Source organism: Heterocephalus glaber, unplaced genomic scaffold (assembly GCF_053883595.1).
Source record: "Heterocephalus glaber isolate CG9 unplaced genomic scaffold, H.glaber_assembly_v1.0 deba00001442, whole genome shotgun sequence".
NCBI classification, from domain to species: domain Eukaryota; kingdom Metazoa; phylum Chordata; class Mammalia; order Rodentia; family Bathyergidae; genus Heterocephalus; species Heterocephalus glaber.
Window position 1 is genome coordinate 28,127,949 of NW_028258296.1, and position 27,118 is coordinate 28,155,066.

Here is a 27,118-nt window from a genome sequence, read left to right on the forward strand (position 1 = left end):
GACTACAGGAACGAACAGCGCGTTGGGGGCCAGTCCGTTGGAGGAACCAGATACATCGTTGAGACAGGGAAGCTGTGTTTGGAGAGCAGGAAGGAACCTGGGGGCGGGAGACGGTTGGAGGGGCAGGATGAACCCGGTGACGAGGGGGTGGGGGAACGGAGGGAGGAGCGGTTAGGAAATGGGGGCCGTTCGAGATTTGAGGAGCCAAGTGGTGAGGCTGCCTGGGACCTCAGTGGACGCTAAGGGAAGTAACATCTTGGAACCTGAGGGTAATTTTTGTGGGGTTGAAATAAGGAGCTCGGTTAGACGGGCTGGATTAAGTATGAGGATGAAGGAACAGTGAAGTGGGGCCTGGAAACAATCCTGAAAGCTTAAAGGGGAGAGGTGAGAGGGAAAACGAGATGGGAGAGAGGTACATTGTATGTGGAGTGCACTGAAAATTGAACCATTTTTTCTGTTTAAGCACATCTAACTCATACTTGCTCGGATGTAGTAATTAACGGTTTAAGGGATTTTAAACAAATTTGCCAAGATTTCTTAAGAGCATATTTGGGTAGTGCCAGAATACTGTGTTTTACAATCTGGTGTCCTTGGTTGCTAGAATTTTTCTTTGGAAGCAAGTACCAGGAACAGATGGATTTATCGGGGTGATTTGATGAACGTGAGGGTTTGTGAACAATGGGAAAAAGGTTTTGGAATATTACTTTATTCTTTAAAGAATTTGACTCTGGTTAACGGTAGAAACTATCTAATACTAATTCGAAAGTTTAAATAGGCCTGTGTATAACATATGGGAAAGCACCATGTGAGGTCTATACAGTTAGAAATATGTAAATAGTGGCTGATTTAATTTGACTCCAGATGCCAAGTAGTAAGTTTTTCCATAGATTTCCAGTGATCTTCCTGTGTAGTACCTTGCCTACGGGCTGGTTTCAATTTCGATGTTTAAGTTTTCTCTTGATAATTCCTTTTGGGGGAGAGAGTTGAATTTAGAAATATTTATTGTGAATAAAATGTACTTAAATTTTTTCAGAGGTTTGTCAGTACTTTAAATGGAGCTTTTAGTTGCCTAGGAGTTTAGGCAAGGAAAGAGTTGGTTTTAGATTTATTAACATAAAGCATTCTTTTTTTCTTTTGGGGATGTTATTTACTCTCCCAAGTATTTGCTGTAATAACTTGAGAGAAAGCAAGGTGGAGCTTTGTTTTTTGGGGGGGATTCCTAAATATAAAAATATATTTGAACTCATACTTTAAAGTTTTCTCAGCAGTTTTTTTCTGAAGTGCTAAAAGTGTACTAAATAATTGAATTAAGAATGCACCTGTTTCCTGATACCGCATATTTATGTTAATGGTTATTAACGGAAATTTATACCTACTGGAATGAAGTACATACACAATTTTCACTACATGTCTAGAAATCGCCTAAACCTTTTTTTCCCTAGATGAAACATTTAATAGTTCTTTAAGTTATGTGTGTTGCCTCAAAGCTCTGTTTAGAAAGGAATTTTATTCTGTATATTTTGCTGTGTGTCATGGGTTATAAATAGACCTTTCCTTTAGAGCTTTTCAAAGCTAATTTGCCTTATTTATATTTCAGCATGATTTTTACATCTGATTTGAGGATCCTGGGAAATACAGTAATAATCTGTTTTATCTCACAGGAAAATTTGCTTCTGAAGAGTTGCATGGCTAACATCTATAATTTGCTGAATTTCTTTGTGGGTATTTCTTATGTGTTAGAACAGTACTGTCCAATAGAACTTTATGCAATGATGGCAGTATTCTAATTCTACTTTATCCAATAAGCCACTAGCCATGTGTGGATATTTAAATTAGAAAGGTAACTAGTGAGACCAAGAGCTCAACTTACAATTTAATTTATTAAAACCAAAATTTACATGATTGTAGCTGGAGCTATTGTATTGGACGGCACTGTATTAGGAATTCTTGCATCCATGTATGTATTAGAAGTTGTCACATCCATTAATCATAGTACTCAGGAAGTTCACATTTTCTTTGTCCACTTTAACAGGAAGTATTCTTCATTCTTGCTGCACAGCATGTCTTTTGTATTTGTTTTCATATAACCTTGAAAAAGAATAATAAAGTGGTGACCTCTTTGGTCTTTTAAAATGTAAGATTCTGCTTCTTGTGTCAGAAAACAAGAAGATGGATGTTGGGATATTAGTTTACTTTTTAAAAAATTACTTAATTTAAAAATTATTTTTATACTTCAGTTAAACTTATTAAGGAAAATTGTAAATATATACATAGTATATATGAACTTAAATGTATCTGTTCTTGTTTAATCTGTACCACTCCCCACTCCATTTTTATTATTTCAAAAATATTTTAAGGTAAAATTCACATACAAAAATCTACAAATCTTAAACTGTACAGTTTTCTCAAGATAGAATTCACACATCATATTTATATGTATGTAATTCACTTGTATCCTTTAAAGGTGTACAGTGTAATAATTTTTAGTGTACTCACAGAGTTGTGCAACTATTACCATTATCTAATTTCAGAACATTTTCATGCCAAAAAGAAATCTGTATTCATTAGCAGTCACTCATTCTCTTCTCCAGTGAGCCCTTTGTAACTGCTAATCTTTCTGTGTCTGTAGATTTGCCTATTCTGCTCATTTCAGGTAAATGGAATCATTACAATATGTGGCCTTTTTTGTCTGGTTCCTTTCACTTAGTGTTTCAGGGTACATCCATATTGTGACATGTTTTAGTACTTATTTCACTTGTTTGGAATACACATTTTGTTTGTGAATTCATAGTTGATGGATATTTAGGTTGTTGATTCCCAGTTTGTTGGTACTGAGGATTGAACCCAAGTCCTTAAATTGAGCTACGTCTCTAGCCCTTTTTAAATTTTTAATTTAAAAACCAGGGTCTCACTAAGTTCCCCAGGCTGGGCTTAAATTTGGGATCACTCTGCTTCTGCCTCCCAGAATGCTGGGATTACAAGCATGTGCCAACATTTCCACTTGTTTCCATTTTTTACTGTTATAATTAATACTGAAGTGAACATTCATGTGTAGGATTTGTATGGGCACATGTTTTCATTTTCTTGAGTATGTATCTAGGGTTGGAGTTGCTGGGTCAGATAGTAACTATATGTTTAACATTTGAGGAACTGTTGAACTGTTTTTCAAGAGAGAATGCACCATTCTAAATCCCACCCGCAATGATGAGGTTTCCAGTTTTTCTACATCTTCATCAATACTTTTACTATTGTCTTTTTTATTATAATCATCCTGGGGAGGGGGAGTGGTATTTCATTGTGGTTTTGATTTGCATTGCCCTAATGGCTAATAAAGTTGACCATATTTCCATTTACTTGCTGGTCATAACGCATTTGGAGAATTGTCTCTTCGAGCACCACCACCACCCCACCCCCCACCCCTGTGTGTAGTGCAGGGGATTGAACCTAGGGCCTCTCAAATGCTAGGCAAGTGTTCCACTATTATTTCCACAGCCTCTTTTTATTTTTACAGGGTCTCACTTAAATTGTTCCCGCTGGCTTTGAACTTATGACCTTCTTGCATCAACCTCCCAAGTAGCTGGGATTACAGGTGTATACTACACTTGGCTAAAAGTTTTTAATGTTGATGAAGTCAATTTATCCCTTTCTTGTTTCTGCTACACCTTCCCCCTTTGACCCCCACTGGCAGTTGAACCCAGGGTTTGATAATGCTCTTATCATTGAATAACATCCCAGGTCCTTTGGCTTGTGCTTTTAATATCATATCTGATAAACCATTACCTATCAGGGAAACAGATTTACTTCTATGCTTCTAAGAATTTTATAGTTTTAGTGCTTACATATAGATCTATGATCCATTTAAGTTAATTTTTGTATATGATGTGAGGTAGGGCTCCAACTTCCGTCTTTTGCATATAGATGCCAGTTTCCCAGTGCTAGTATTTTTTGTTCACTGAATTGTTTTGGCAGCCTTGTAAAAAAAAAAAAATCAATTGACCATACATGTACAGGTTTCTGGATTCATAAAATTTATTTATTGCCTTGTCTGTATGACTGTAATATAATGTCTAATTACTGTTGATTCATCATAGAATTTGAAGTTAAGCAATATGACCCATGTTTTGTTATTTTTGAAGATTGCTTGGCTATTTGGGTTCCATGATTTTTTTCCATGGGAATATTAGGATCATTCTTTCAAGCCTCTGCAAAAATATACAGCTGAGGTTTTGGTAGATACTGTATTATATCTGTAGATTGATTTGGAGAAATTACCATTTTAACATTGTTAACATCCATAAAAGTGGGATTCTTTCTACATCTTAGCTTCTCTGATATTGTGTTGTGTAAGTCTTGCATTTATTTGTTTGCTTGCTTCCCTGCTTGCAGTGCTGAGTGATGAGCCCAGTGAGCTAAATCTCTTGCCTTTTTATTTTTTTCTTTTGAGGAGCTCTTTAAGTCACTAAGTTGCCCAGGTTGGGCTTGACCGTGTGATTCTCCTGCCTCATCCTCCTGACTGTTGGGATTATAAGTGTGTGCCACTGTGCCTGATTTATTTTTAAATTTTTTGTTGTTGTTGTTAAATTTATTTCTGAATAGTTTGTTATTTTTTGTAACAAAAGTAGTTATTTTCTGTAAGGGAATTAAAGTATATAATAGTTTATTCTGGGCCCCAGTATGTGGGTTTAGGGTTAGATAGAGCAAGTCTTCTTTTGATTTTTACTTTGGATAATAGGGTGAACCTGACTGATTTACTTTGTAACCCACTCTTTCCCACAACCATTTGATGGTGAGGTAGGAGAAATAAAGGATGCCTCAGTATTTTCTCTAATTTCTTTCCAGTGACTGCTGACACCCATCTCTATTTGTGTGCTGGCAGTCTTGGATGGATGCATATATAAATTTCTAGCTTGAGAAATGGTCAGATAAGAATGGCATTATCATAGGTAATACTGGAGGGAAGGAATGAGTTTCAAAAATTTGATTGTTAAGTTAAAGGTGTTAGGAGAATCCAGGTAGAGAGTGGGCAATTGAAAATGAGGATCTGAAGCTTTTCAAGATAGGATGGGGCTGGAAATAAGAGATTTAGAAATTGTCAACAAAAAATTAGATGATTCAATAGAAGAACATGACTATTCAAGATAAGCAAAACACATAGAACAAGAGGAAGGAACCCTAGACAACTCCAATATTTAGAATTGTCAGAGGAAGAAGCAGCCAGCGGTATACTGAAATGGCCAGAGAGGGAGGAGAATCACATTCTATAGGTGGAAGAAACCAAGGGGGAAAAATACAAGAAATAGGTCATAATCATCAGTTATTGTACAAAGATGGAGTGTAGTGAGAGCTGAAATTAAAATGTTCTCTAGTATTTGGTCATTTGGAGGACTTTGATGTAGTTGTTACTAGTGATCAGAATAGCAGTCAGCTTGCAAAGTAAATGGAAAGTGCTTTTCTATGTTTATTGGTGAAAAGGGTCAGGAAAATAGAAAAGTAATTTGTAAGAATTTTTATTGTTTTAATTTGATTTTGATTATGGCAGGTTTGCACCAAGGAGAGTTGGAGGGGATTTAAAATAAAGGAAAGAGATTGTTGATGAAGTGAGATGCTTGAGGATATGAAATCTCTCTCTAATACTGGAGAGAAGAGGCATATCCTTAAAGAAATGGGTGAGGTAAGTGCTTTTGTGGATGATTTTAGGGAAAAGGGAGAGGAGAAAGTTGAGGAATTTCATATTTTGTAGCTTGTGTTTACTGTGAACTTTTTCACCCTACCTTCCAAGTGAAGAGGTTAAGTTCCACAGTAGACCTTTAACCAGGTCCTCTTTATGAAAGTGTATAGGTAGCAGCAGTGGTTATAATCTTGTAGAGAACTATGTATGGGGAGTACTGGAAATTGAACCCAAGGAATGTTGAATTAGATCCCAACCCTTTTCACTTTTTAATTTTGATACAGGATCTTGCTAAATTGCATAGGATGGGCTCGACTTTGTAATCCTCTTGCCTCAACCTCTTGAGTAAATGCATTACAGTTGTTACATTCCCACCTAATTTTTTTCTTTGTGCTTTACTTAATTTGCATATAGTCTAGTTACAACACCTTTCCCGGGGGCAGGGGGTGCTAGGGAAACATAGCTTTGTGCATGTTAAGCATGTGCTATACCATTGAGCAGTGCTCCCAGCACTGGGACCTAAACTTTTTAAAAGCTACGATCCAGTTTTCTCCTGATTTCAAAGTTTCTTGAGCCCAAAGTAGGTCTTAATCATTTTGTGATTTAATCTGCCACATGTACCACTTTCCTAATGCAAGGAGAGTGTTTTTTTGTTTGTTTAGAATTACAGTTTTAAATTAAGATGCTTTAAACATAGAAACAAGCCAAGCATCCAGTTTTATTGAAAGGAAAACATTTTTATCTTCACATTAGTTTTAAGATTCTTATGAATACTTGAGCTCCTCCATTGACTTTCAGTCAGAGCATTTCATGAATTCTCTATCATTAGTAGAAGGGTAGTCTATGCAGCCCTGGTTGAAAGCATTTATCTAATATTAAAAATACTTTCATAATTTCAAAACATACTCATTTATAATACAATTTTGGATCCTAATAAAATTACTTCATCTTGAGTTAGCATCAGTAAATACGTTGGATGTCCATCTTGAAAGTACTATACTTCAGTGTATATTATTACGGAGGATTGTTTTTATTAGTTCAACAAATGTATGTTCAGAACTTTCTAAGTGTAATAGTCCTAGATGCTAGAGATATATTGGACAAGACATTTTCCCTGACACTATGCAGTATGCAGTATGGTTGGGAGGAGTGAGGAAGAGGCACACAACACAAATGAGTATACGTATAGCATCTTCTATGCGGTAATTTTGTTAAAACTGTTTAACCTTGACATCAGTCTTGACAAAACAGACGGAATGTGTAGCATGTTACCAAGATAGCTGGAATAATGTCAAATGTTAGGGAAAAAACAAACCAAAAACAAAGTAAGGACATAGCTGATATTAAAGAAGACAAAAGAGACTTGACATTCAAATGCATTGTGGAAACTTGACAGGATTCTGGATTTTGGAAAAGCTAAAAAGGACATTTTTGTGTCCACTTGAATTTGAATATGGATATTAGATGATATTGAACCAATGTTAAATTTGCTGGGTAAATTTGCTTTGATAATGGTTATGAGACTGTATAGGAGAAAGTTTATCATTTTAAGGGAATACATGCTAATGGTTAAGGGTGAAGTGTGATAGCTGCAGCTTTTAAATAGATTAGCAAAAGAGTGTATTATAGTAAGAGAAGGAAAGAAATGTGAAATATTGATGAATCTAAGTGAAAAGCAAACTGATTATTATCCTTTTGATTATTTGTAGTTGTCCATTTTCAAGATAAAGAATTGGAGAAAAATGTAATGAAGGTTATAGGTAATAATTTTTTCTTCAACATGTGGAAAGCCAGTTTTTCCAGCATCATTTATTAAAGAGACTATCTTTCTTCCAGTAATGGTATTTAGCCCCTTTTTTCCTTTCCCGGGTCCTGAGGAGTGAACCCAGGACCTTGCACATGTTAGACAAGTTCTCTACACTAAGCTATAATCCCATCCTGGTTATAACTTTTTAAAAACTGGGTTCTCTGAAAGTTTGTAGAGTGTACCTACTTTGATAGGAATTACAGCACTTAGAAATATCAACTGTGCAAAAAATGGAGGAGAAAGGGTAGTTTTGATAGTAGGTACAATGTATATGAATGCCTTATGTGGAAAAGAGTTGTTTATGGGTAGGGAGGTGGGAAGTGCCTCTCAGTGTTGCCAGGGCTGCCTTGAACTCCTGTATTCAAGCATACCTTTTGCTTCCCCCTCTTGGATGGCTGGGACTTACAGGTATGTGTCACTGTACCTGGCTTTGTGGTACTGGGGACAGAACCAGGGGCCTCATGCATGCTAGACAAGCACTGAGCTACAACCCAGCCGTAGATCTAGGTTTTTGAAGAATTGCTAGGAGGCCAGTATGGCTTGATCTGGAGATGGCAAAGATCTTTATATGGGAGGAGAAAAGTAATGTGCCATATTTGATTTGTACCATTTTCAGCCTAATGTCTTAATATTCCAGTTTTGTTGATGTTGGAAGAAATATTTATAAAATCTTTTTGTATTTATATGTATGACTCAGTTGTAAAACTTTGAGCTGGGTGTGGTAGAGCAGGCCTGTAATCCTAGCACTTGGGAGGTGGAGGCAAGAGGATCACCATGAGTTCAAGGCCAGCCTGAACTGCATAATGAAACCCTGTCTCAAAAAGCACCCCCTCAAAAAAGGTAGAGCTTTGAAAGAGAATATGAAAGACAGTTGTCTATGAGTATTTTATTGTGTCAAACATACGATAGCCAGCTATTACTATCATAGAAAATTTAACAACCAAGTTGAACCATCTCTAGAAATCCATCATTTTATCACTAGATGACTTCAGTTATATCTGTATAAGCCTTGTGTCTAAATATACTACGAATAGGTGGCTTGGATAGTGGTAATAAATGACCTGATTTTACCATTTGTTAATTCTGAAAATATTCCTGGCTTCCCTTCTGTATTTTGTGACTTTAGTTCGTGATTGGAATCTAGTTCATATCTTTCTTGGGAATATTTTCTTTCTTTCTTTTTTTTTTTTTTGTTGCCGGGGATCGAACTCAGGTCTTTGCGCTTGCACAGCATGCGGCGAAACCACTGAGCTAAATCCCCGGCTGAGAATATTTTATTTCTAAGGCTTGCAGCAAGGACACCTCAGTTCTGTTATTTCTTCTTTCTTGATCTCGGGACTAAAATCTGCAGGAGTATAATGAAAATTGTGAACTTTCTGTTCAGTTCAATCTTGCCTGAATTATTAGCAGTCTTATTTATGTGGTCTCACCTTTACAAATTCTGGAGTTGAACATGAGTATATGTGCATAATTTGCACTTATCTGAGGTTTTTACATATTTTATTTGTCTTGTTTTGGTATTTTATTTTTGTTTGGTTTTTTGAGACAGGGTATCACTGTGCAATTCTGGCTGGCCTTGAACTCATGGTGATCCTCTTGCCTCCACCTCCCAAGTGCTAGGATTACAGGCCTGCACCATCACGCCCGCCCAGCTTAGTTTTGTTATTTTAGGCCTATAGATAACCTTTAGTAGCTATTGTATATATGAGGCAATTAGTCATCTCACAACTAATATACCACCAGGTATCTGGAAATATTATTATTAAATAATACCAGTTAATATTAGCCAGTATTAAATGTCATTGTGGGGATATTCTGTTTTCCATTTGCACAAATAGTTTTTGATGGCTTGGTTACTGTGAAAGATTTAACCAGTTGTCATATTTTTTTAAAAATCTGATATATTCATCACTCTTGTTCAATATAGTTCTGGAAACATTGGCCACAGCAATTAGACAAGAGAAAGAAAGAAAAGGAATAAAGATAGGTAATGAAGAAGTCAAATTGTCATTATTTGCAGATAACGTGATACTCTATATAGAAGACCCCAAGAACTGCACCAAAAGTCTTCTAGACTTAATAACCAAATTCAGTCAAGTAGCTGGTTACAAGGTCAACACCAATAGCTTTCCTCTACATCAATGACAGACTCACTGAGAGAGAAATAGGGCAAATAATTCCTTTCACAATAGCATCCAAAAAACTGAAATACCTAGGAATCATCCTAACGAAAGAAATCAAAGACCTCTCCTCTGAAAACTATGGCCCTCTGAAAAGAGAGATTGAAGGTGATATCAGAAAATGGACAGACATCCCCTGCTCCTGGGTAGGAAGGATTAATATAGTGAAAATGGCCATGCTTCCAAAACTGCTATATAGATTTAATGCAATTCCAATTGAGATCCCAGCAGCATACTTCATAGACCTCGAGAAAACAATCCAAAAATTCATTTGGAGCAAGAAGAGACCCAGAATAGCAAAAGCAATTCTAGGTAACAGAGACATGGCAGGTGATATCACAATCCTCAACCTGCAACTCTACTACAAAGCTACTGTGATTAAAACAGCATGGTACTGGCAAAGAAACAGACTTGAGGACCAGTGGAACAGATTAGAAGATGCAGAAACAACTCCAGACACACTCAGCCATCTCATCTTTGATAAAGGAGCCAAACACCCTCACTGGAGGAAAGATAGCTTCTTTAATAAATTGTGCTGGAAAAATTGGGCTTCAACTTGCCAAAGATTAAAACTAGACCTATATCTCTCACCATGCACTAAACTAAAATCAAAATAGATTAAAGATCTAAATATATTAAAATAGAAACTCTGAACCAGTTGGAACCCTTGAAGACATCAGTGTAGGAAAAGATTTTATGAACAAAACCTCAGTTGCCTGTGAACTAGCACAAACAATCAACAAGTGGGATCTCTTCTTATTAAGAGGCTTCTGCACAGCAAGAGAAACCACCAGCAGTGTGAAGAGACAACCCACAATGTGGGAAAAAATCTTCACCTGCTCTTCCTCAGACAAAGGTCTACTATCTCGAATCTATAAAGAACTTAAAAAGATCAGACCTCCCAAATTTAAAGACCCAATCCAAAAATGGGCATCTGAAGTGAACAGACGTTTCTCAGCCAAAGAAGTAGAAATAGCAAATGAATACATGAAAAAATGTTCACCATCACTGGTCATTTGAGAGATGCAAATGAAAACAACGCTGAGATTCCACTTCACTCCAGAAAGAATGGCTGCTATCATGAAATCAACCAGTAACAAATGCTGGTGGGGCTGTGGGGAAAGAGGAACCCAGCTCCACTGCTGGTGGGAGTGTAGACTGGTGCAACCACTGTGGAAATCAGTATGGAGATACCTCAAAGAACTAGGACTTGAAGTCCCATTTGACCCCACTATTCCCCTGCTGGGGATCTTCCCCAAAGAATTAAAAGAATCATACCACAGTGATATATGTGTTCCCATGTTCATAGCAGCACAGTTTGTAATAGCTAAAACTTGGAAACAGCCCAAATGCCCATCGACTGGAGACTGGATAAAGAAAATGTGGTTTTTTAATAAAATGGAGTATTACTCAGCCATAAAAAATGAGAAATTAGAGACATTTATAGCTAAGTGGATGCACATTGAGGCAATACTCTTAAGTGAAATAAATAGGACACATGTGTAAATACCAAATAGTTTCTCTGGTGTGAGAAACTGAAAGTGTAAATAAGGACTAAATGTATAATAGTTAATGTGAAATAGGAAGAAAAGGGGCAAAGGGGAAGGAAGTGGGAGGGCTAGGGGAAAGGATAGAAGGGAATGGAATTAATATCAGAAAATGGAAAAATAGGAACAAAATCTTTGTAAATAGGACTGGAGGGGTTGAAAGGAGGGCTGGGCAAGGGTGAAAAATAAGAACCAAGAGAGACTATGTAAAGGTGCAAATTTCCAATGATGAATGTCATTGTATTGTATACCTAAAATGTACCAATGATTAGAATGAATAATCGATAATGTAAAATAGGAAGAAAAGGTCCAAAGGGGTAGGGGTAGTGGGAGGGGCAGGGGAAAGGAAAGAAGGGAAAGGAAAAATGATGAGAAATGGCAAAAATGGAAATAAAGTGTTTGTAAATAGGGAAGGGTGGAGGGTGTGAAGGGAGGTCTAGGAATGGGGAAAAAATAAGAACCAAGATGCATTATGTAAAGGCACAATTCCCAATGAGAAATGTAATTGTGTTGTATACCTACAATGCACCAATAAAAGAATTTAATACAAAAAAACCTGATATATTGGAATCTGCTATTCTAAAAACACTTGATATGTTATATTTAACAGTGTTATTTATAATTTTTAAAAATTTTAACATCTGTATTTTTATCATCTATAAAAATTTTGTGGTCACAAATACATGCTTTTTGCAAAAATTTAAATGTTTAAAATTTCTATAACATTGATTTTATTACTAATTTTAAGATTTTAAAAACATTTTTTGTAATTCTATGAGAATTACCAAAGCTACACTCACTGAAAATGTAAACAACTCTGTCATTGCCTCTCCTGTTAGGTGACTAACCTGTTTTTAATTCAGGCTTGGGCTTGGGGCAGAAGTCAGGGTGGAGAAGTTTTAATACTTAAAGTGAGGTGAAATTAAGTACAATATTAGAGTTAGATTTTGGCTTTTTAAAAAAATAATTGACAATAATTACATTTATGGGGTACAACATAATGTTTTAATGTATGTGTGGAATGATTAAAGCTAATTAACACCCAACTCCATTATACTTATTTTTTGGTGATAACATTTAAAATCTCATGTACATTATTAACTAAAGTCACTATACTGTGCAATAGATTTCTTAAGACGTTTTCTTCCTAAGTGAAATTTTGTGTCTTTTAAACATCTCTCCATTTCCCATCCTTCCTGACCCCATCTTTTGGTAATCACCATTCTACTCTGATTTCTAAGTACTCCTTCCCTCCTTGACTTCTTCTTTCCCCTCTTCCCTTATCCCTTCCCTTTTGCTAAAAAAATTTTTTTGTTCTGCTAGAAGTAGACCCCTGGGCCTTGCATATGCTGAACATGTGCTTTACCACTTACATCCCACCCAAAGAATGCATTTCTCAACATGGCATCCAGGATCAGTTACGTGTATGTGCAACTCAGCTTCACAAGGTGTTGGGGTGAGCACTTTTGCCTGGCATGCCCAAGGTTCTGAATGTGCCCAGTTACATATTTTGAAATTTATGCTTTAACTGTATCATCTTAGTTTTAATATATGGTTTTTATTGTTCAGTTCATAATACTTGATAATTTTTATCATTTCTTGTTTGGCTCATGTAATATTTGAAAGTGTATGTCTTGGTTTCCAAACTTTCAAAATTATCTTTTTATTCAGGTTTAATTTTATAGATAGCATTGTAGCCAAAGAACATATGCTTATGATTTTACATCTTGAAATTCTTAAGACTTGCTTTTGAATAAGTGTGTGGTTAATAATTTTTATAAATATTTTGTCTATCAGACATCTTTTCTTGGATGAAGCATAGATGATTCAATTTTTTTTTTTTTTTGGTAACCGGGGATCAAACTCAGGATCTCGTGCTTGCCAGGCAGGCACTGTGCCACTGAGCTAAATCCCCAGGATAAATGATTCAATTTATAACTTCCTTCCTCCAGATTTCCCCCATATCATCCTCTCAGTTACTCCAATTAAAAACCTGGTAATTATTCTAAATTTCTCACTTGTTTCCAATACCACATAAAGTTAATCCTTAATATCTGTTTGTATCCTAAATACCACTCTTACATTCTTTCTTTTTTCTTTTTTTTTTTGTTTGTTCTGACACAGGGTTTTGCTATGTAGTTCAGGCTGGCCTTGAACTCACTATGTAGCCCAGGCTGGCCTTGAATTTAAAACGGTGATCCTCCTGCCTCAGCCTCCTGAGTGCTGGAATTACAGGCATGCACCACCACTCTGAGCTATTTCTTGTTATAGAGCATACCATGACTTTTTAAAAATTAAGAAATGTAAAGTATATAAAATAGATGATTCAGAGCCCTACTATCCAGGGATTGTTTTCTTATTTCAACTTCTTCATGGCCCTAATTTAGGTTTTTCTTATTTATAGACTACTATAGGTTTATTAGGTTTCTCTTTTCTCTCTTTTGCATAACATTCATTTGCTTATTCCTTCAGCCAGAATTGAGAACCTGTTATGTGCTAGGTTCGAGGTATATATAACAATAAAGACATAAGTGATAAAGTCCCTACATCAATGGAGCTTTTAATAGTTCAGGGCCTTTTCATTTGTCCACTGTTATCTTTGCCATTTTCTCTGTTGTAATTTGAGTTTTAGCTGTGGAGTACTGAAGTTTTGTTTAAAATGTTATTAAGAGTGATTTTGTACCTTTACATGTGTCCCCTGGGCTTTTGAAGTCCTCTCTAAAGGTTTTCTGGGAGACTATTACAAACCCTTCACCTCTTTAGTTAAAAGCTGAGTCTTAATGAAATCTTATTTGACCCTGCCTCTTGCTCCTGGATAGATTACATACTATTCTCATGTTGTTTATTATAGGAATTATATTGCATATAGTTTTTGGTACTGTATATATTTCTCTTCTTAGGCTGTAGTTCCTTGGTGTATGTACTGTATCTTTCCATATCAGTTTAATACTCAGCCTGGTAGGAGGCATTCAACAAATGTAGTTTAGATAAAAATCATCATGTTTTTCTTAACTTTCATTATATGTCCTTGTTTCTTATTATAAAATGGTTTTGGGCATGGATTGTTTCAGTTGATGAAAATGTTCTGATTAGGGCCGGGGATTTAGCTCAGTGGTTCTGGCTCCTGCGTCATAAGCGCAAGGTTCCGAGTTTGATCTCCAGTACCCCCCCCCCCCCCAAAAAAGTTCTGATGAACTAAAAAGCATATTCTGAAATAGCCACTGTTAGATAATAAGTTTTCAGCAGCTTTAGACACAAAAATGTATGCATTGTTTGTTTATAATATGTTGCATTTTTGCATATAAGCCATTGTAATGGGAATTGAGATTCCAAATCAGCTGATCTATATAATTTGTCATTAGTTTATGTAGTGTTCCTAATACTTACTCTCTATTGTAATGGTTTCATAATTTAGCCGTGTGATCTAATGAATGTGTTTCTTAGTGTGGCCAACTGGAAATTACGGTATCTGCTTGTTTTGTCACTAGTAGTACCCCTAAACAAGAGTTACAGCAAGGTCAAGAATGTGTAGATAACATCTACAGAGAGAGTGAGATGTTTGTTTCTATACCCATATCCAGTTGTCTGACCCCTCAGGTAAAGAATAATGAAGGTAGTTTTTACATTGGTAAATCCCTGAAGATAGAGCTCCACATTTTGGCATTGAGAGGTTTTCAGTTTAAGTGTTGCCTTCCCACCTGATCACCCTAACACAAAACTCACTACTGAGCATTCCTGTGCCAATTACTGTAACCTCAGTGTTAAATTGTCAAAGGACAACTGAGGTTCAGTAAATAGTTGAATAAAGCTTGCTGTATGAAAGGAGAACCTAAGATAGGGGGGTAAAAAAGATCTCTGCAGAAATATGTATTAGAAAGGATTTACCAAGGACTGAACAGTACTAAAACATATCCTTAATAAAATTTTGAGCTATGAAGGATAAAGGAAGATACCAAAAACTTCCTTGGGGGAAAAAAGTAACCTATCAAGGAGTAAAAATCAGTAGAATGAGATTTTTATCACAATGCTGTGTGCTGAGTATAAAAGAAGAATAACATCAGAATTCTAAGGAAAATTATTTCCAACATAAAATTTTATGTGCAAGAAACTATTAAGTCATTATTGGTTGTTTTGTTTTTGTTTTTGCAGCACTGGAAATTGAGACCAGGATTTTATGCATGCTGGGCAAGCAATCTACCACTGAGCTATATTCCCAGGGCGCCCCCCCCCCACTTTTTCTTTTGCTTCAGGGCTTTGCTATGTTGCTCCTGGACTCAAGCAGTTTTGCTGCCTCTCCTGAGTAGGACCACAGTGCACACCTCTACACCTGTATCAATCAGTTGTCAGAGTAGGATTGGGATATTTTTAGATACATAGAGACTCAGAAAATTTACATGCAAACATATTTTTATTGGCATGCCACTGCTCCAGGAAAAGAATATGTGGTATAGAAAGCAGAATAGTAAGAGGAGCTTCAAAGAGAGCAAGACCAAGGCCTAGAATAAGCATTTCAGATTGGTGCAGGAAAATGGAGGGCTCCAGGAGCATGAGTTAACCTGTGTGTGTGAGATTTGAAATTATCCTTGAAATTTTGAAACAAGGCAGTAAAAAGATACGGTGCGCAATTCCAGGGAAAAATTAAATGTGAATAGAAACTTAGAGTGTGCTACTTATTTTTGCAGTGACTAGTGTATTTGCATAGTTTTAATGATGCAGAGCTTTGATTTAATGAAAATAGCTCAATTAGATTTATGGAAGATGAGAGGTAGGAAATGGAAGTCGATATAAGATGTGAATTATAGCAATAAGTTAGGTTCAAAATTGATCTTTTTTTTTTTTTTTGGTACTGGGGATTCAACTCAGGACCATCTGCTTGAGAGGCAGGCGGTGGCACGACTGAGCTAAATCCCCAGCCCAAAATTGATCATTTTAAAAAGAGAATTATGAGCACATTATTTGGAAATAAGGAAGTACATCTTACTCCTTTCTGTACTATTTGATTTTAAAATTCTGTATTACTCTATTGTTTCTCAAACGAAGAAATACAGTTTTTAAGCTCCCTGCTTTGTGCTTTTTGTCCTCTAGGTTGAACCCTGGTTTCTTTGACAGACTTTTAAGAATTCTTCAAATTAGAAAGAAGGCAGCCCGTTTCAGGCTTCAGTTAACTCTTAATTTATCTCAAAAGATAAGAGAATTTAGGGCCAGGGATTTAGCTCAGTGGTTCCGACACCTTCCTCGAAAGTGCAAGGTCCTGAGTTCGACCCCCAGTACCAAAAAAAAAAAAGATAAGAGAATTTATTCTCCTTAGCTTTGGTGCAGGGCCAAGCTTAGTTGGTTGCATGCTGCTTCCTTACACCTGGATCCTACTTTAACACTCTTTATTTAGCTTCTGAATTTGACCATATATGAATGAAAGATTCCCCCTGAAGTGGTACTCTTAATAGGTTACATTATATTCTTCAAATGAGTTTAACCCATACATAGTATTTACTACTTTTTCTAGGGAGTAGAAAAAATTGTGGGGAAAATGGTAGCTTTGTGCTGTTTAAGATACGAAACCTATGGCACTTAATGATTAGGATAGCAGTAGAACAGGTTTGTTTTCCTTTTCTCCCCCTGCAATTGCAAATGATTTACCTTTGTGAATTTGGTAAATCAAGGAAAGTGCTCTGGTGGAGGTGGCAGTGTAAAGTAGGACTAGATTTTTCTTTCTTTTCTCCCTTAACTGCAAAGTGGTACTTCCTGGGCTAACAAGTAGTGGCAAGGGTACTGGCGAAGTGGTGTGGTGGATCTGTCGTGGCTGATTGGGGTTACCAGTGAAGAGGAGGGAAATCGCAGCAGCACAGTAGAGAAATGAAAGTTTCTGCTGGGGAGGTGAATCCTATGTTGTAATGTGGCAGTTGGCCCTTAGAAGGTTGCTCTTCATGAAATTACCAGTTACTGCTGGTATTCTCCTGATTATTTATTGCACTCCTACTACATTCTGGGCACCCTGCTAGGTACTGGGGAAGTGACAGTAAACAAGAAAGGGCAGTCTTCCTCTCTGAAGAGTATGGACTACTTAGGGTGCAGAGAATATATAGAAACAAGTAGGCAGATGGAATACATAAATGGGAAATTTAATGATGTAGGAACTCTAGCATGCCAAGAGAACAAATAACCTGAGCTTGGTGGGTGGGCTTGCATCAGGAAAGTAGCCTTTAAGAAGATCTACCTGAGTTTTTCTTACCATAACATTGGGCTCTTAGGATAGGGATCTTGACTGTATTATTCAGCATTGTATCCCTAGAGCCTATCACAGGCACTTTATTTTGTGGGTACCAGGGATCGAACTCGGGTCCTTGCGCTTGCAAGGCAGGCGGTGAAACCACTGAGCTAAATCCCCAGCCCATAGGCACTTTTTTTTAACTTAGCTTTTATTGAGATATAATTGACATGTCAATACAATTCACCCATTTAAAAAACTGGTAAAAATGTTTTTTATCAATTTTTATTAGTATATTTTTGTTATATATAGTAAATACATTCATCATTGGAGAATTAATGTGTATGTGTATGTATATATATATATATAGAGAGAGAGAGAGAGAGAGAGAGAGAGCGCGCATCTTGTTCCTTTTTTTTTTTTTGGTACCGGGGATCAAACTCGGGTTCTTGCATTTGCGCAGCAGGCAGGGAAACCACTGCGCTATATTCCTGGTCCCATCTTGATCCTTTTTACTTCCTCTGCCTATCCTTTGAAAGAACCAACTCTTGATTCGCAAAGAACTTTGTTCTTGAGATTCATTGAATTTTTTTTTTTGGTTTTGATTCATTAATTTCCTCAGTTATTCTGTCACCTGTATTGTTTTATCAGAAATTGATGAATTGAGTCAGATCATGGTAAAATTAGAAGAAATGTACTAGTGTACTACATTATCTCTAATCTGTGGTTAGGTTACATCCCTTTTTACCAGTCCCCAGTTGAATCTTCATTCTTATCAATCATTGAAATGCTTACTTGAATATATTTAAAATATGCCCTTGTATATGTAGATTCCTTTAAAGATACATGTTGTTAATGTATACATGTTTTCAGTTTACATAAATGATTTGTTCTTTTACTCTTAGTGCTGGGGAGTGAATCCAGGTCCTTGTGCATGCTAAACACATACTCTCCCACTGAATTATATCCCTAACTACTTTTGTAACTGTGCACACATCAGTGTGTTTACAGATCTTTCTACAATATTGAATGTATACTCCACTCCCCAAATCATGACAGTACACTACATTTTTTTATTAGATTTCAAGATTTACATTTTACTTTTATGTCTGATCCATCTTACATTCACTTTTTCTGTGTGTTGAGAGGAGTATGAGCTTTCCTTAAATTTACTGAATATTGGGCTGGGGATTTAGCTCAGTAGTGCCACTGCCTGCCTCGCAAGCGCAAGGTCCAAAATTTGATCCCTAGTACCCCCCCAAAAAAACCAAACTGAATATTTCTTCACACTATTTATGAAGTAATTTATTTTTTCTGTACTGATTTTTTTTGTTACTTTATCAGTTTCTCTTAATGTAAATTAATCTTTTTGAGATACTTACTCTCTTAACATTAGTTCCATTGTTCATTCCTTACCAGTTCATAAGGTTTTCCTCTGGAGTATGTCAAGTTTCTGGGTTGTCAAGTCTTTTCTCTTCTTGTTTTTCCTGTTCAGCAGGCCCTGTGGTATAGGCATGTACTCCCAGTTATTTTGCAAGCAGATCACAAGTATTTTGCAGTAGGAGGATCACAAGTTTGAGGCTAGTTTAGGCCATTTAGTAATATTGTCTCAAAAAAAAAAGCTGGGGGGAGAAGGCTTGGGATATAACTCAGTGGTAAAAGTTGACTAACCTATTCTGTGGACCTTTAGCTTTTCATGTTAATTTTGTAATATATTTGGCTTCCTCAAAAACCCTGCTGAAATTTTAATTGGAACTATTCACTGAAAGGATAGCTTCCAAATACATGAAATTTGACTTGTATTTAGCTTGTAATTCCATTTTGGAGAAGTGACCATTTGAGGAAGTGAGAGGATTCTAGATATTCTTAACATCCTTGAAAAGGAAAAGATAGGAACTAGAAGTTTAAAATGAATCTTGAGACGATCAGGGAATGCCTTGTATAATACAAGAGCAGGAGGACATTAAGAAAATGGCTATGGGCCAGCTCCCATATTTGTTTTGTTTTGTTTTGTTTGTTTTGAATTCAGATTTTATGTAGTCCTAGTCAGAGAAGCAGCCTGAATCTGAAATGAGGTGAAATGCAGGATACAGCTTTGTGACTGTTGACTGGCATCAACTGTACCTACAAGGTACACTTAATAAACAGTCAAAAAGTTTGCTTGTCCTAGCACTTTACAGTTTATGAACTGTACTTGGAACATGTATAATAAAAGTTTGTTTGTACTGTAAAAGATGCTCTTGAAAATTATGAAAAGATTAACATTTCAGTTAAAATGGGCAAAGAACATCAACTACAGTTTCTAGAAGAAAAAATTGTTATCAAAGCAGTTTGATGATAGAAATTGTGTGTGTATGTTTTCCAGTAGAAAAAGAATGATAATACTTCTATTGTGAAAGTGTGTGCCCTCAAGTATTACCCTCATAGTGTCAGTGAGAATGTTGATTGGTTCCCTTGGGAGTATAATTTGATACTACCTACGACATTAAAAAATAAATGTAGAGGCCCGGGGATTTAGCTCAGTGGTTCCGCCACCTGCCTCACAAGCGCAAGGGCCCGAGTTTGATCCTGGTACCAAAAATAAATGAATGAATGAATGAATGAATGAATGAATGGCTGGGGATTTAGCTCAGTGCTGCCACCTGCCTCACAAGCGCAAGGTCCTGAGTTTGATCCCCAGTAACCCCCCACCCCCCAAATTAATAAATGTAATATAAGGCTGAGGGAAAGTCTGTATTAGTGAAACAGTTTTGGCCATGAGATGATAAATCAGTAACAAGTACTTAATGGTCTGTTACACTTGTTTTCTCTACTTTTGTATACTGTAATATTCTTTAATAAAAAGGAAAAATATATTTATTCCATGGTACAGAATTTACATTGTAATTGGAAGTGTAAAAGAAGGACTTTATATTATTGCTTGTGTGGTAAAACAGTGTAAACATTCTCAATATTCTTAAATTGGGTAAATGTTAGAAAGTAGTTTAGCTGGTGATGAAAAGAATGGGGGCAGGCAGTAGCCTTCTGCCACTGAGCTGCATCTCTGGCTCTTACATGTTTTTAGTGAGACAATAATCTCACTAAGTTGTCTAGGCTGGCCTCAAACTTGTGATCCTCCAGCCTTCATCTCCCAAATAGCTGGAAATACAGGCCTGTACCAACATTCCTAGACTGAAAAGATTTTTATAGTTCTTATTTTAAACTTACACAGATGGAAGTTACATTATCTAAGATATGATGTGTGATCAAAATATATGGTGAATGTTTAAATTTTAAAAATTTGTTACAGTTAAAGACACATTGCGATTAATGACTAGCTTTGCACACTTAGTCTGTTGTTCTTACCACTTTCTGAAGCAGTTCTGGAAGTCTTTTGTGAATGTCTTTATGAAGTATGATAAAATGTATGGTGATATGCTGCTGCGTGTCATCCAGTGGAAAGGCAGGCTTGTAAAATTACAGTGTGTTCTCATCCATCTTACTCACTGGTTCTGGCACTGTGCATCATCTGGCTCTTCCTCAAAGTGAAAATGACCATCAAAGATACATATTTTGAATGGATTCATTACATCTAGGCAGCCAGGACAGTGTAACTAAAGACATTTATGAAAGAGGACTTGCAGAACTACTTCAGAAAATGTCAAGAATGATGGGATAAGTATGTTTGAAGTGAGAGGACTATTTTGAGTGGGATTAATGGCAGTATGTCTTCTACTGTAATAACCTTTTTTTGAAAAAAAGGTTAAATGTTCCCTGTATTTTTTGAACATACCATGTATATTTTGGGAGAAAATTTATAGAAAATAATACATATAAAATGTTCCATTTTTGCTTTAAAGATATGAATTATATCTATCCATATATGTAATATATACGTAAGAAAAACCGGCATAAAATTTCTTTTGTGTGGCAGAATAGCACGGGGAATTACTATTTTTAACTATGTGTTTCTATGTTCACTTATTTTACCATCAGCATATTTACCTTTGTAATGTGAAAGGGAATAATAAATTTTAAAATAGAAAATTAATTTGCCTCCTAGTAAAGGTCACATTCTAGAAAGGAGAGAAATAATTAATGATACGGGAAAATAGAAAAATTTAAACAGTTGGGTATATGTACAAAGGTGTTTATCTTAGGTTTTAATTCGGTATTATGCATCATTTACCTTTTGTTTTATTTTCTGTAAGATTTCTTTGATTGGAAAAATTTTAAAGACGGTAATGCTTTTGCAAATGATTAATGTCTTTTTATGTGATGGTTTTTGTATTTATTGAGGTAAAAGATTGGTGTGAATCTGCCTTAGATATGAATCAGTGTGTTAGGGCAGAACTGAGATTATTTGTTTCATATAGTTCTTTTGAAAAAAATGTAGATTTTCTTGACTTCAACTTTATAAATTCATCATTAACTGGTCTACCTTTATATATGATACTCTATACAGAGCATTGTCTGTAAGCTGTTAACAGACACCTGCTTTTAGTGGAGGTTAGGGGTGTATGAGTTGCTCTGGATTGAAGAATAAATAGGGAAGATTATAGAATTAGAGATAATAAGTCTATATAACTTTCCCCCAGAGGTTTGGCTGTGAATGGGAAGAAAGAAACAGGAGAAAATGGTGGGAAGAGGGCATAAAGTATTAAGAGAATTTATCCCCTCCCCCATATTTTTGTGAGATGTTCAGCATAGTTGAATGCCATGGTTAAAAGTTACCAGTTTAAAAAAAAAGATTTATTAAATGCTGGCCCTGATTTGGTATTCTTTAACCTTTGTCAAGTTATTTTGTCTTGCAAGTTGCAGTTTCTGTGAGAAAGTAACTGTAAAATTTTCATCTCCAAAAATGTCTTCTCCATAGCACTACTCTTGAGTATTAAATTACCTGTGTATATGTCAGTCCTGGCACAGTAAATGGCTCCTAATATGGGTCCCCAAAATGATGTGTGAATGAATATGCAAATACTTAATGTGTATAGTAATCTTACGAGAGGTTTGGCTATGAATAGGAGTAAAAGATAAAGAGAAAGTGATAGAGGAAGGCATCGGGAATTAAGGCTAACTTCAGCTGAGTCAGGTCTCCTGAAACACAACACACCAAAATAGAAGTAGGGCAGAAACAGTGTAGTGGGGGTGAACCTATGCCATATGTGTCTCAGCGGGCTGTTTGTATCATTGGAAGCTCTAAAAGGTTTGCCATCATTGCATTAGGGGATGGAAAAATAAAAATGCTTGAAGTACTGTGTAATGTGAGTAGTAAAGTGGAGCGTAAGGTAGGAATAGGAAAACAACAACAAAAACCCGGATATTGCTATCATGAAAAGGGAACGCATATGTTGGAGCAATAGCAGAGCATATGAAACTCTTGGAATATTTGCGATTTTTATTTTTTTGTACATATTCCGGTCCAGAATTGGAAGATTCTATGTCTTAGCAAAATACCTCTGGTAATCTGTTATGGTCATTTCTCTCTCAAGTTAATTTTATTGTTGAGGCATGATTAGTTATTTTAACTGAAGGGATATAAAAATCAAATAGTCAATGGACTTACAGCTTTTTAAAAAACTGATTGTCAGTAGAGTCATTTTCATACTCTGATTTGAAGGTGTTAAATTGTTTCAGTGTCTAAAAGAAGAAGGTTCTTAGTCTGGCCTTGAACATCCCTGCTGATAGAATTGTGATTTATCTTCCATTTTTAAAAATTCTCTAGCACTCATCGCTGACTGTAACAACAATAAAGGGCAATATATATTCCTTTTATTTAGAACAGTGGTTCTCAGCATCTGATCAGTGGACCCTTTAAGCATTAAAAAATAGTAAGTTTGTTTTGTTTGCTTATTTTCTGAGATGAGAATTTTTTTTTGTATATCCTTTTATTGTTACATTTTAGGTATACAATATAATGACATTCATCATTGGAAATTTGCACCTTTACATACTCTCTTGGTTCTTATTTTTTCCCCTTCCCCTGCCATCCCTTCAACCCCTTCATCCCTCCCTATTTACAAAGACTTTGTTTCCATTTTTTCATTTTCTCATATTAATTCCATTCCCTTCTTTCCTTTCCCCGACCCCTTCTGCTTCCGCCTCCCCTTTGCCCCTTTTCTTCCTATTTCACATTATCTATTATACCTTTTAGTCCTTATTTACACTTTCAGTTTCTCACTTAAGAGAAACTATTCGGTATTTATTACATGCGTGTCCTATTTATTTCACTTAAGAGTATCACCTCAGTGTGCATCCATTTAGCAATAAATATCTCTAATTTCTCATTTTTGGTGGCTGAGTAGTACTCCATTTTATTAAAAACCATTTTCTTTATCCAGTCTCCAGTTGATGGGCATTTGGGCTGTTTCCAATTTTAGCTATTACAGACTGTGCTGCTATGAACATGGGTGCTCATATATCACTGTGGTATGATTCTTTTAATTCTTTGGGGAAGATACCCAGCAGGGGAATAGCTGGGTCAAATGGGACCTCCAGTCCTAGTTCTTTGAGGTATGAGATGAGAATCTTGCTATGTCGCTCAGTCTTCAGTACTTGGGTTCAAGCCATCATCTTGCCTCAGCCTCCTTGAATAGCCAATGCTATAATACATCCAGATGGTTTGTTTGTTTGTTTTTCCTTTCCTGCCTTGTTGACATTTGTAGATGTGCAGAAACAGGGTTAGATAAAATTGCTTTGTGCTTTTAGCATCTTTCAAGGTAGTGGCATCAGACTGTCCTAAGATGAGGTATAATTGAAATATATGGTAAATATTTAAAATTTTTAAAAATGATAGTACAAGACACATTGCCATTATTTGCCCTCAGAATAATCCCCCTTGCTTCAAACACACTTACCCATCATTCTTGCCACTTTCTGGTCTTTTGTGTGTCTTTACAAGGTATGATCAAAAATATAGTGAATGCTCCTGCCAAGGGCTGACCAGTGGAAAGGTAGGCTCATAAAAACATTGCAGTGTCTTCACTGACCTTATTCACTGATTGTGGTACTGTTTAACTTCTGGCTCTTTTGCAAAGTCAAAATGACCATGAAAAGTAAATCCATTCAGGACATTTAGGCTGCCATGACAGCACATCTGAAGACACTCATGTAAGAAGACTTCAGAAAGTGGCAAGAACAATGAAATAAGTGTGTTCAAAGTGAGGAGATTTTTGAGGGGGGATTAATGGTAATGTATCTTTTATAGTAATAAAAATTTTAAAATATTTACTGTAATTTTCAGTCACACCTTTGATTCATTGTCAAATACTCTGAAAGTAGAAAATATAAAATAAACACGAAATCTTATTTCACATTTGACCTTTTTTTTTTTTTTGGTACTGGGAATCGAACTCAGGACCTTGCACTTGCAAAGCAGGCACAGTGCCACTTGAACAGCCCCTGACAATTTTTGTTTTTGTTTTTGTTTTTTTGGTACCAGGGATGGAACTCGGGACCTGTGCTTGCGGGGCAGGTGCCAGAACCACTGAGCTAAATCCCCGGCACCCCTGACCATTTTTGATGAAATAGTAAAAAGTTATTAAATCTGGACCTGAATTGAGGTTTTTAATATCATGTGTGATGAAATAGGAAGTATGTATAAGATATTTGCCATAGTTGGAATTATCATCTTAATTAGTAGCTATTTCATGGAACTCTATTTTTACTTGAAACAGTGAATCACTTATGCATGTTGTAAATATTTTCTTGATATGACAGACCTTTTTATACTTAACCTTTTATTTAAGCTCTTGGTTTTCTTCATTCCAGTGGGTTTGAGTTAATATCTTGTGTCATTTCTTTAATACAGTTTTGCCCCTAACCACCTCCTTTATGCTGTTCTTGTCAAATATACTACATTTCTATATATTGTAGGCCCAACAGTATGATTATATACTTTGTGTATTTGCTTTAGAGGAAATGTTCACTCATAGTCTTTTAAAAAAATTTTTTTCCTCCTGGTACTGGGGATTGAACTCAGGACCTTGTGCTTTCAAGGCAGGCAGCAGCACCACTGAGCTAAATCCCTGGCCCCACTCATAGTCTTTTTTTTTTTTTTGGTACGGGGGATTGAATTTGGGTCCTTGCGCTTGCGCAGCATGCGGCGAAACCTCTGCGCTAAATCCCCAGCCATCCCACTCATAGTCTTTTATAATTAGTTACCTTTAATGGTTGTGTGTGGGGGGGTGTTTGAATTTCCTTCTGCATTTAGTTCCTTTCAACCTTGAGAATTTTAGAAATTGGGCATAGTGGTAGTAAATTCCTGTAATTCCTTGAATTTGGGAGGCTCAGACAGGAGTATCTCACGTGCAGGGCCAGCCTGGGCAATTTAGGATGAGTGACCCTTTCTCCACAAAAGGGGCTGATGGGTTAGGCTGGGGATGTAGCTCAGTTCTAACACTTATAAGATAACTCCTCTGATAACAAGTACAGTTTTTATTTGAGAATGTCTGTTTCAGTTTTGCTACCTATAAGATTCTTGGTTGACAGATTTTTGTTTATATTTTGACTGTGTTATCCCACTATTTTTTTCCCTGCATTGTTTCTGATGAGTAGTCATCTGTTGATCCGTGATTTCCTTATACATTATGAGTAATTTTTCTCTTGCTGCCTTCAAATTTTTGTTTTTGTCTTGCAGAATTTTTACTGTGTTGTGATTGAGGGTAGATCTCTGTTCTTATTGTACATGGAGTTTGTTGAACTTGAATGTATAGATGAATGCTTTCAGTAATGGGGGAAGGCCTTTGTTATTTCTTTGGGTATCTTTAAAATATACCTTTTTTCAACACTAACTCTCCTCCTTTTTTACCTTTAAGAAAATTGGTGGTTGGGCCGGGGATTTAGCTCAGTGGTTCTGGCGCCTGCCGAGAAGCGCAAGAAGCACAAGAAGCACAATAAGCACAAGCGCAAGGTCCAGAGTTCGATCCCCGGTACCAAAACAAACAAAAACAAAAGAAAATTGGTGGTGGTATGTTATGCTATTTATGGAATGATATGACATGAGCTATAGTTTTGCAGTATATTATTTTGAGGGTTTTTTCTTTTATTTTTTTTGCTTAAAAAGTAAGTGCTCTTGGACCAGGGATTTAGCTCAGTGGTTCGCTGCCTGCCTTGCAAGTGCAAGGTCCTGAGTTCAATCCCCGGTACCAAAAAAAAAATAAGTGCTCTTATGATACACTTTATATTTGAATGTGATTTTGTGAAATTGGTGGATCTCAATTTTTTTTAAAGCTCCCAGTCTGCATATTTGAAGAATTGTGAAACGTATCCCAAAATAAAAGGCAAAGTTCAGTAGTGATTCACTGTAGAGAAGCCATGACTGCTCGTCCACTGTGTGTGAATATATCTCTAGTCTGCCATAGTTAATGTGTCTAAACTGTATATGGCATAGTTAAGAGATTAAGGCTTAATTCACTTTTATTTTTTAGATTTAAAGCTAGTTGTGAGATTCAAGTTATGATGGAGGCCTGCCTATTTCAGCTTAACAAATGTTATTTGATGACAGCTGCTCAAATATGTTATGTTTGAGTAGTTGCTTAGTAAGGGGCAATGGATGAATATTGAGAAATGCTATAATTTTATTTTAGTCTTATTTAGAGAATATTTGTTATTTAAAGTACTTGTTGTATTTCCCACATCTGAAGGTTTTTAACAACTGTTTTGATTATGTTAAAATGCAATATATTATTGATATAAGCTCTGTTAGTAAGTCTTATATTTGGTCTTTTATTC

At 36.2% G+C, this 27,118-nt stretch overlaps 1 protein-coding gene across 6 annotated transcripts in view; it reads left to right on the forward strand.

Moving 5' to 3' along the window:
- Positions 1–27,118, forward strand: part of Mtf2 (metal response element binding transcription factor 2) — a 60,778-nt gene that overhangs the window by 476 nt on the left and 33,184 nt on the right. Inside the window, exon 1 of one of the 6 annotated variants that reach the window (XM_004841254.4) lies at positions 18,756–26,354. The exons of 4 other annotated variants lie outside the window; for them this stretch is intronic. The gene's annotated coding sequence lies outside the window, so the exon portion shown is untranslated. Of the gene's footprint in view, positions 1–18,755; positions 26,355–27,118 lie in introns of those variants that run through there. One more of the 6 variants, XM_087213138.1, reaches the window with a different exon arrangement.